The sequence below is a fragment of the Tamandua tetradactyla genome, chromosome 9 (assembly GCF_023851605.1).
Source record: "Tamandua tetradactyla isolate mTamTet1 chromosome 9, mTamTet1.pri, whole genome shotgun sequence".
NCBI lineage: Eukaryota > Metazoa > Chordata > Mammalia > Pilosa > Myrmecophagidae > Tamandua > Tamandua tetradactyla.
Window position 1 is genome coordinate 78,165,653 of NC_135335.1, and position 10,044 is coordinate 78,175,696.

At 38.2% G+C, this 10,044-nt stretch overlaps 1 pseudogene; it reads right to left on the bottom strand.

Moving 5' to 3' along the window:
* Positions 1-420: 420 nt before the first annotated feature.
* Positions 421-9,664, bottom strand: LOC143646165 (protein Lines homolog 1-like; annotated as a pseudogene).
* Between the last annotated feature and the right edge of the window lie 380 nt (positions 9,665-10,044).

Here is a 10,044-nt window from a genome sequence, read left to right on the forward strand (position 1 = left end):
CTATCTCATCTCAGAAAGACAGACTTATTAATATCACAAAAATTTAAACAGGAAAATCACTTAGTGATTTAAATTGTTTTAATAAAGAGACTCATGTATACAAGCTGTGACTTCTCTTTAAAAAACTGCTAAGATCTCAAATTTTTTTACATATCATAAGACATTTAAACATCACAGAGTGAGATAATAACCATTGCAAGTTTTGTGTAAGTTTTAATTACCATAAGGTTCAAGTGACACAAACCTGTATCACATGACCAGTCATTTGATGGATATTTTTCAATAATTAGGTTGCTTCCAATGATGCCAAAAGCAAGACTTGATTTTCAAAACCTTTTGAGCATTTTTTTTTCTTTTCCTATTATCTAGGCAAATTTGATACAAAGGGAAAACAGTTCCTGGAAGTAAATTGCCACTGTTTTACAAAGGTTTCCTAATCTTATATATTGACTCAGTATGTTTTATCAATTTCAGAAGTACTAAAGGGTTACATGGGAAAAGATTTTTCTTCTGCAAATGGTTAACAGCACCTTGTAATTCTTCAAAACATTTAACTGTTCTGTAAGATATTCCCATTTAAGAAGCAGTGCTATTTGGAGCTACTTCATAATCAGTGACGAAGCAAGTATTAGATTCTTTTGATACCAGAAGTCTTGACTCAGGCTCTAATCGAAACTTTTTTATCCATTATTGACCCAGCTGTTTTCTGAATCTTCTCAATTGTTTCTTAGTGTAAAGATGTCTATTTACTATTTGCTAAATGCTAATCTACGGATTCCACTTCAGAATCATCAGAGCTGTCATAATTCACCAAGCTTTGAGAAAGTTGGGGTGAAGTCAGAGTATCAGTCTGGAGCACAGCATGGGTCTCCTTGAATGTCACAACTTGGTTGGGTGGTTCAGAAGAAGCATAAGAAGCATTAGCGTTTATGTGACCCTCAAGATCAGTCAAATAATATGGTTCCATTTGACTGGTGTTCCTAGCTTGGACAAGTGAGAGCATGCAATTACAAATATTGAAGGCATCTTCAGATTCAGTTACATCAAAGTACTTGCTAGTGGTGAAAAAAAAAATCCCAGCCTTTTTGGAGTAATTTGAAATATCTAACAAAATATTCAAGAAAACAGGTCTCTGATGAAATAAAAAAGTCAAGAAGAGGTTGCAACGGTAGTTCAGTGGTAGAATTCTCACCTGCCATGTGGGAGACTGGGTTTGATTCCTGACCCATGCACTCCCCCTCCCCACCAAAAAAATCAACAAATGGTGCTGCAATAACAGGACAGTTACATGGATAAAGAATGAACTGTGACCCTCACTATAAAGCATGCAAAAATAAAAGTCAAGAAGAATGGTAGACACAAATCCTATATATTTTAAGAAGAATAAGAAAATACAGTGAGGATTAGAACTATTTTCATGCATGCAACAGTTCCACCTTACTTTTTATTGGGTCAAGTTTTCAGTAGCTGTACAATGTTTTTTTGGTCAACTGGAAGTAGATACCCAAGTATGCCCTGGCAGCCTCCAGCATGTCATCATCTTGTTCATTGAAGACCCTGGTCAGCCACTCACTGGGATTGTGCAATTGTAGGGAGGGCTGAAGATGAGGCAGGCTTTAAGAAGGTCACTAACTCAGACATGAACCTCTGTAAATCAACTTTCATTTTATTTGTTGAAGTAAATTTTGAAGCTTGATTTCTAAGGATTTAATTAAGACTTGATTTCTAAGGATTTAATTAAAATTAAGTCCACTGCTCTAAGGATTGCTGGATCTGGACCAGAGAGATACTTTCCCATCCAGGGTGAACTTCATTGCCTCCAAAGAAGAAAGATTTTCTATGAACAGACAAACCCAAATTCACAGCTTGCAAAATGCCATAACCAGAAGACAACATGTCTATATTTAACTGAAGATCTGTTGGCATCAAGCAAAGTGGTCTTCACCCACTTTACAGAGAAGGCACATTTAAATGAATAGGGTGAACTTCCTTTTGATGAAAGCCTGAACGTGCCAGGTAATAACATCAAGCACACAAGAAGGTTTCAAAAATAAAATTTTCTGGCAAGTGAATTGTGGATTCTGGAGGCTATTAGAAGTTGAAGCAACTTCAGGAAACTCGTAAAGCTGCTTGTTATTTTTTTATTTTTTTATTTTTTATTCATTAAAAAAAATTAACTAACACAACATTAGAAATCAATCCATTCTACATATGCAATCAGTAATTCTTAATATCATCACATAGGTGTATGGTCATCATTTCTCAGTACATATGCATCGATTTAGAGAAAGAATTAGCACGACAACAGAAAAAGAAATAAAGTGATAACACAGAGAAAACACAAATAAAAATAAAAAGTACAAAAATATATAAGAGAAAGAAAAAAAAAAAACAAACAAAAAAACTATATATCAGATGCAGCTTCATTCAGCGTTCCAACATAATTACATTACAGTTAGGCAGTATTGTGCTGACCATTTTTTTTTTTTTTTTTTTTTAGACATCATACCATTCTACATATGCAATCAGTAATTCTTAACATCATCACATAGATGCATGATCATCGTTTCTTAGTACATTTGCATCGGTTTAGAAAAACTAGCAGTATAACAGAAAAAAATATAGGATGTTAATATAGAGAAAAAAAAATAAAAGTAATAATAATAAGAACAAAACAAACAAAACAAAACAAGGGTGGGCCGCGGTGGCTCAGCGGGCAAAGTGCTTGCCTGCTATGCCGGAGGACCTCGGTTCGATTCCCGGCCCCAGCCCATGTAACAAAAACGGAGAAACAGAATACAATAAAACAAGAAAATGTTTAAAAATGTTTCCCTTTCTTCCTTCCTTCCTTCCTTCTATCCTTCCTTCCTTCTCTCTGTCTTTCCTTAAAAAAAAAAAAAAAAAAAAAAAAAAAAACAAGAACCTATCGCTCGGATGCAGCTTCATTCAGTATTTTAACATGATTACTTTACAATTAGGTATTATTGTGCTGTCCATTTTTGAGTTTTTGTATCTAGTCCTATTGCACAGTCTGTATTCCATCAGCTCCAATTACCCATTATCTTACCCTGTTTCTAACTCCTGCTGAACTCTGTTACCAATGACATATTCCAAGTTTATTCTCGAGTGTCGATTCACATCATTGGGACCATACAGTATTTGTCTTTTAGTTTTTGGCTAGACTCACTCAGCATAATGTTCTCTAGGTCCATCCATGTTATTACATGCTTCATAAGTTTATCCTGCCTTAAAGCTGCATAATATTCCATCGTATGTATATACCACAGTTTGTTTAGCCACTCGTCTGTTGATGGACATTTTGGCTGTTTCCATCTCTTTGCAATTGTAAATAACGCTGCTATAAACATTGGTGTGCAAATGTCTGTTTGAGTTTTTGCCCTTAATTCCTTTGAGTAGATTCCCAGCAATGGTATTGCTGGGTCGTATGGCAATTCTATATTCAGCTTTTTGAGGAACCGCCAAACTGTTTTCCACAGTGGTTGCACCATTTGGCATTCCCACCAACAGTGGATAAGTGTGCCTCTTTCACCGCATCCTCTCCAGCACTTGTCATTTTCTGTTTTGTTGATAATGGCCATTCTGGTGGGTGTGAGATGATATCTCATTGTGGTTTTGATTTGCATTTCTCTAATGGCCAGGGACATTGAGCATCTCTTCATGTGTCTTTTGGCCATTTGTATTTCCTCCTCTGAGAGGTGTCTATTCAAGTCTTTTTCCCATTTTGTAATTGGGTTGGCTATCTTTTTGTGGTTGAGTTGAACAATCTCATAATAAATTCTGGATACTAGACCTTTATCTGATATGTCGTTTCCAAATATTGATTCCCATTGTGTAGGCTGTCTTTCTACTTTCTTGATGAAGTTCTTTGATGCACAAAAGTGTTCAATTTTGAGGAGTTCCCATTTATTTATTTCCTTCTTCAGTGCTCTTGCTTTAGGTGTAAGGTCCATAAAACCGCCTCCAATTGTAAGATTCATAAGATATCTCCCGACATTTTCCTCTAACTGTTCTATGGTCTTAGACCTAATGTTTAGATCTTTGATCCATTTTGAGTTAACTTTTGTGTAGGGTGTGAGATATGGGTCTTCTTTCATTCTTTTGCATATGGATATCCAGTTCTCTAGGCACCATTTATTGAAGAGACTGTTCTGTCCCAGGTGAGTTGGCTTGACTGCCTTATCAAAGATCAAATGTCCATAGATGAGAGGGTCTATATCTGAGCACTCTATTCGATTCCATTGGTCAATATATCTATCTTTATGCCAATACCATGCTGTTTTGACCACTGTGGCTTCATAATATGCCTTAAAGTCAGGCAGTGCAAGACCTCTAGCTTCGTTTTTTTTCCTCAAGATGTTTTTAGCAATTCGGGGCACCCTGCCCTTCCAGATAAATTTGCTTATTGGTTTTTCTATTTCTGAAAAATAAGTTGTTGGGATTTTGATTGGTATTGCATTGAATCTGTAAATCACTTTAGGTAGGATTGACATCTTAACTATATTTAGTCTTCCAATCCATGAACACGGTATGCCCTTCCATCTGTTTAGGTCTCCTGTGATTTCTTTTAGCAGTTTTTTGTAGTTTTCTTTAAATAGTTTTTTTTTCTCTTTAGTTAAATTTATTCCTAGGTATTTCATTCTTTTAGTTGCAATTGTAAATGGGATTCGTTTCTTGATTTCCCCCTCCGCTTGTTCATTGCTAGTGTATAGAAATGCTACAGATTTTTGAATGTTGATCTTGTAACCTGCTACTTTGCTGTACTCATTTATTAGCTCTAGTAGTTTTGTTGTGGATTTTTCCGGGTTTTCGACGTATAGTATCATATCATCTGCAAACAGTGATAGTTTTACTTCTTCCTTTCCAATTTTGATGCCTTGTATTTCTTTTTCTTGTCTAATTGCTCTGGCTAGAACCTCCAACACAATGTTGAATAATAGTGGTGATAGTGGACATCCTTGTCTTGTTCCTGATCTTAGGGGGAACGTTTTCAATTTTTCCCCATTAAGGATGATATTAGCTGTGGGTTTTTCATATATTCCCTCTATCATTTTAAGGAAGTTCCCTTGTATTCCTATCTTTTGAAGTGTTTTCAACAGGAAAGGATGTTGAATCTTGTCAAATGCCTTCTCTGCATCAATTGAGATGATCATGTGATTTTTCTGCTTTGATTTGTTGATATGGTGTATTACATTAATTGATTTTCTTATGTTGAACCATCCTTGCATACCTGGGATGAATCCTACTTGGTCATGATGTATAATTCTTTTAATGTGTTGTTGGATACGATTTGCTAGAATTTTATTGAGGATTTTTGCATCTGTATTCATTAGAGAGATTGGTCTGTAGTTTTCTATTTTTGTAATATCTTTGCCTGGTTTTGGTATGAGGGTGATGTTGGCTTCATAGAATGAATTAGGCAGTTTTCCCTCCACTTCGATTTTTTTGAAGAGTTTGAGGAGAGTTGGTACTAATTCTTTCTGGAACATTTGGTAGAATTCACATGTGAAGCCATCTGGTCCTGGACTTTTCTTTTTAGGAAGCTTTTGAATGACTAATTCAATTTCTTTACTTGTGATTGGTTTGTTGAGGTCATCTATGTCTTCTTGAGTCAAAGTTGGTTGTTCATGTCTTTCCAGGAACCCGTCCATTTCATCTAAATTGTTGCATTTATTAGCGTAAAGTTGTTCATAGTATCCTGTTATTACCTCCTTTATTTCTGTGAGGTCAGTAGTTATGTCTCCTCTTCCATTTCTGATCTTATTCATTTGCATCCTCTCTCTTCTTCTTTTTGTCAATCTTGCTAAGGGCCCATCAATCTTATTGATTTTCTCATAGAACCAACTTCTGGCCTTATTGATTTTCTCTATTGTTTTCATGTTTTCAATTTCATTTATTTGTGCTCTAATCTTTGTTATTTCTTTCCTTTTGCTTGCTTTGGGGTTAGCTTGCTGTTCTTTCTCCAGATCTTCCAAATGGATAGTCAATTCCTGAATTTTTGCCTTTTCTTCTTTTCTGATATAGGCATTTAGAGCAATAAATTTCCCTCTTAGCACTGCCTTTGCTGCGTCCCATAAGTTTTGATATGTTGTGTTTTCATTTTCATTCGCCTCGAGGTATTTGCTAATTTCTCTAGCAATTTCTTCTTTGACCCAGTCGTTGTTTAGGAGTGTGTTGTTGAGCCTCCACGTATTTGTGAATTTTCTGGCCCTCTGCCTATTATTGATTTCCAACATCATTCCTTTATGGTCCGAGAAAGTGTTGTGTAAGATTTCAATCTTTTTAAATTTGTTAAGACTTGCTTTGTGACCCAGCATATGGTCTATCTTTGAGATATGATCCATGAGCACTTGAGAAAAAGGTGTATCCTGCTGTTGTGGGATGCAATGTCCTATAAATGTCTATTAAGTCTAGTTCATTTATAGTAATATTCAGATTCTCTTTTTCTTTATTGATCCTCTGTCTAGATGTTCTGTCCATTGATGAGAGTGGTGAGTTGAAGTCTCCAACTATTATGGTATATGAGTCTATTTCCCTTTTCAGTGTTTGCAGTATATTCCTCACGTATTTTGGGGCATTCTGATTCGGTGCGTAAATATTTATGATTGTTATGTCTTCTTGTTTAATTGTTCCTTTTATTAATATATAGTGTCCTTCTTTGTCTCTTTTAACTGTTTTACATTTGAAGTCTAATTTGTTGGATATTAGTATAGCCACTCCTGCTCTTTTCTGGTTGTTATTTGCATGAAATATCTTTTCCCAACCTTTCACTTTCAACCTATGTTTATCTTTGGGTCTAAGATGTGTTTCCTGTAGACAGCATAAAGAAGGATCCTGTTTTTCAATCCATTCTGCCAATCTATGTCTTTTGATTGGGGAATTCAGTCCATTGACATTTAGTGTTATTACTGTTTGGATAATATTTTCCTCTACCATTTTGCCTTTTGTATTATATATATCATATCTGATTTTCCTTCTTTCTACACTCTTTTCCATATCTCTCTCTTCTGTCTTTTTGTATCTGACTCTAGTGCTCCCTTTAGTATTTCTTGCAGAGCTGGTCTCTTGGTCACAAATTCTTTCAGTGACTTTTTGTCTGAGAATGTTTTAATTTCTCCCTCATTTTTGAAGGATAATTTTGCTGGATATAGGAGTCTTGGTTGGCAGTTTTTCTCTTTTAGTATTTTAAATATATCATCCCACTGTCTTCTAGCTTCCATGGTTTCTGCTGAGAAATCTACACAAAGTCTTATTGGGTTTCCCTTGTATGTAATGGATTGTTTTTCTCTTGCTGCTTTCAAGATCTTCTCTTTCTCTTTGACCTCTGACATTCTAACTAGTAAGTGTCTTGGAGAACGCCTATTTGGGTCTAATCTCTTTGGGGTGCGCTGCACTTCTTGGATCTGTAATTTTAGGTCTTTCATAAGAGTTGGGAAATTTTCAGTGATAATTTCTTCCATTAGTTTTTCTCCTCCTTTTCCCTTCTCTTCTCCTTCTGGGACACCCACAACACGTATATTTGTGCGGTTCATATTGTCCTTGAGTTCCCTGATACCCTGTTCAAATTTTTCCATTCTTTTCCCTATAGTTTCTGTTTCTTTTTGGAATTCAGATGTTCCATCCTCCAATTCACTAATTCTATCTTCTGTCTCTTTGAATCTATCATTGTAGCTATCCATTATTTTTTCTATGTTTGCTACTTTATCCTTCACTTCCATAAGTTCTGCGATTTGTTTTTTCAGTTTTTCTATTTCTTCTTTATGTTCAGCCCATGTCCTCTTCATGTCCTCCCTCAATTTATCGATTTCATTTTTGAAGAGGTTTTCCATTTCTGTTTGTATATTCAGCATTAGTTGTCTCAGCTCTTGTGTCTCATTTGAGCTATTGGTTTGTTCCTTTGACTGAGCCATATTCTCAATCTTTTGAGCGTGGACAGTTATCTTCTGCTGCTGGTGTCTGGGCATTTATTCAGATTTCTCTTGGTGTTGGACCCAGCAAGGTTGTAATATTTTTCTGTGAAATCTCTGGGATCTGTTTTTCTTATCTTACCCAGTATGTGGCACACGTGGCACACGTTTGTCTCAAGTGTTTGGAATGGGTCTCCCCCAGTCACCGATCTCCGTGGCCTGGGGATTTCGGATCCAATTCTCTCCGTTGGTTCAGGGGCCGCGCGTGGTGGGGGCGTCAGCTGCCGCGGCTTGAGGGGACCCTGTGGCTGGTTGCGGGCCGCAGCGGGCCTGGGGGATTCCCCACCGGACCAGGAAGCCTCCCGTGGGGGGGGGCTACCGCTGCTTGGATAGCCCTCCTATCCGAGACTCGTATCCACGGACTCGAAGCAGAGACTCGAAGCCGCCCGCAAAAGAAGGGTGCCGCCTGCCTCGGCTTGGGAAACTTGCTTCTCCAATACTCTCAGCCGGCCCGGAAAGGAGGGAGGGAGTAGCTCGGACCACCGCAGCTGCCGCTGATCGGGAAATCACGCGCCGCTCGGGGGTCTCACCGCAGCCAAGTCTCGCAGTCAGTCTAGCCAGCCCAGACTTTGGATAGCCCTCTGATGCGAGACTCGTAGTCGCGGACTCGAAGCCGAGACTCGAAGCCGCCCGCAAAAGTGTGGCGCCGGCCGCCTTTGCTGGGTAGCTTGTCTCTCCGCGTCCCTCAGCCAGCCCGGGAAGGAGGGAGGGATTAGCTCAGACCGCCGCAGCTGCAGCTGCTCGGGAAATCGCCCGCCGCTCGGGGATCTCACTCACCGCAGCTGAGTTTCGCAGTCAGACTAACCAGCCCAGACTGGGTTACGCTGTGTGTCCATTCCCTGCTGTAGCCCCGGGAGCTGTTCTGTACTGTTTCTGTTCACCTATTAGTTGATTTGGAGTCGGAGGAACTAAGACGCATGTACCTTACTAAGACACCATCTTGGATCTGCTTGTTATTTTAAAGGTATCTTAGCGGGTTTCAAAATGCTGAGAAAATTAAGAGTTGTAAAATACTTCAAAAATAGAGTCAGAAGGAGCCAGGAACTGCTTTAGTTTTGTGTGTGTGTGTGTGAACGTGCATCTTTAAGTATTTCTTTTATTATAACTGTAACAGTCCAGAGACATAATGCTATCTTATCACTCTCAGTGTACTCAGATTTTTTTGACAAAAAACTATCCAGGAATTACTTAATGTTATCTTCTCTCTCAAATGGAAATAGAGAAGCAATGCAAGATACTTTGTAGGCATGTGGGATAACAATTCATCTGAATTTTGAAGCATAGAGATTAATTTAGAATCCACTTCAGATGATTTGAAAAGATGATGTCACTGTATTACCCCTTTGTGTGCAAGTCAGTTTTGCAAAGCAATATTCTGTTTCTCATCACTTTGATCAGTGTCATCTGAAGCAGAATTATTTCTCAGGCATTGTTCATCTGGGAAAGTCTCTTCCAACACTGGTCCCTTGCAAGCAGAAACCAAATGGGTGAAGCCTAAGCTGGTTCTTATCCTGGCCCCCATGAGTATTTGACCATTCTAGGGAAGTGACTACCGAGAAATCCTGATCTGAACATGTGGGGTTGAGATAAAAGATGTGCTCATGGCTGTCTTTTTCAAATGAGGCTCCAAATAACACTTTTTTGTATAATTTTTCTTAAACTTCATTGAAAGCTTTCATTTTGACACCCAAAATGTATCATTTTATAAGAAGGTTGACAACTCCAAATTGTAAGTATGATGGATCTTGGAAATGAAATGACTCTCTAAGATATTTCTTCAATAAAACACCTTCTGGGCCATCATAGTGCATGGAAAGTATTCTATGGTCCACTCCTCCCCCATGTACAGTGAACCCATTCTGCCTACAGTGTCTCTTAGTAACAGCCAGGTGTGGGGCCTGCAAGCCACAGTGGGGAAGCTCATTTCTATTTTCCAGGTTGGAAGAGATGAGAGAGCTATAAAAGCTCTGCCCACTCACCAGAAGTAGCAGAGTCCCATGAGTTTTGACAAATGTGTACATTTGTGTAACCACTTTCACAATCGAGATGTAGAATTTCC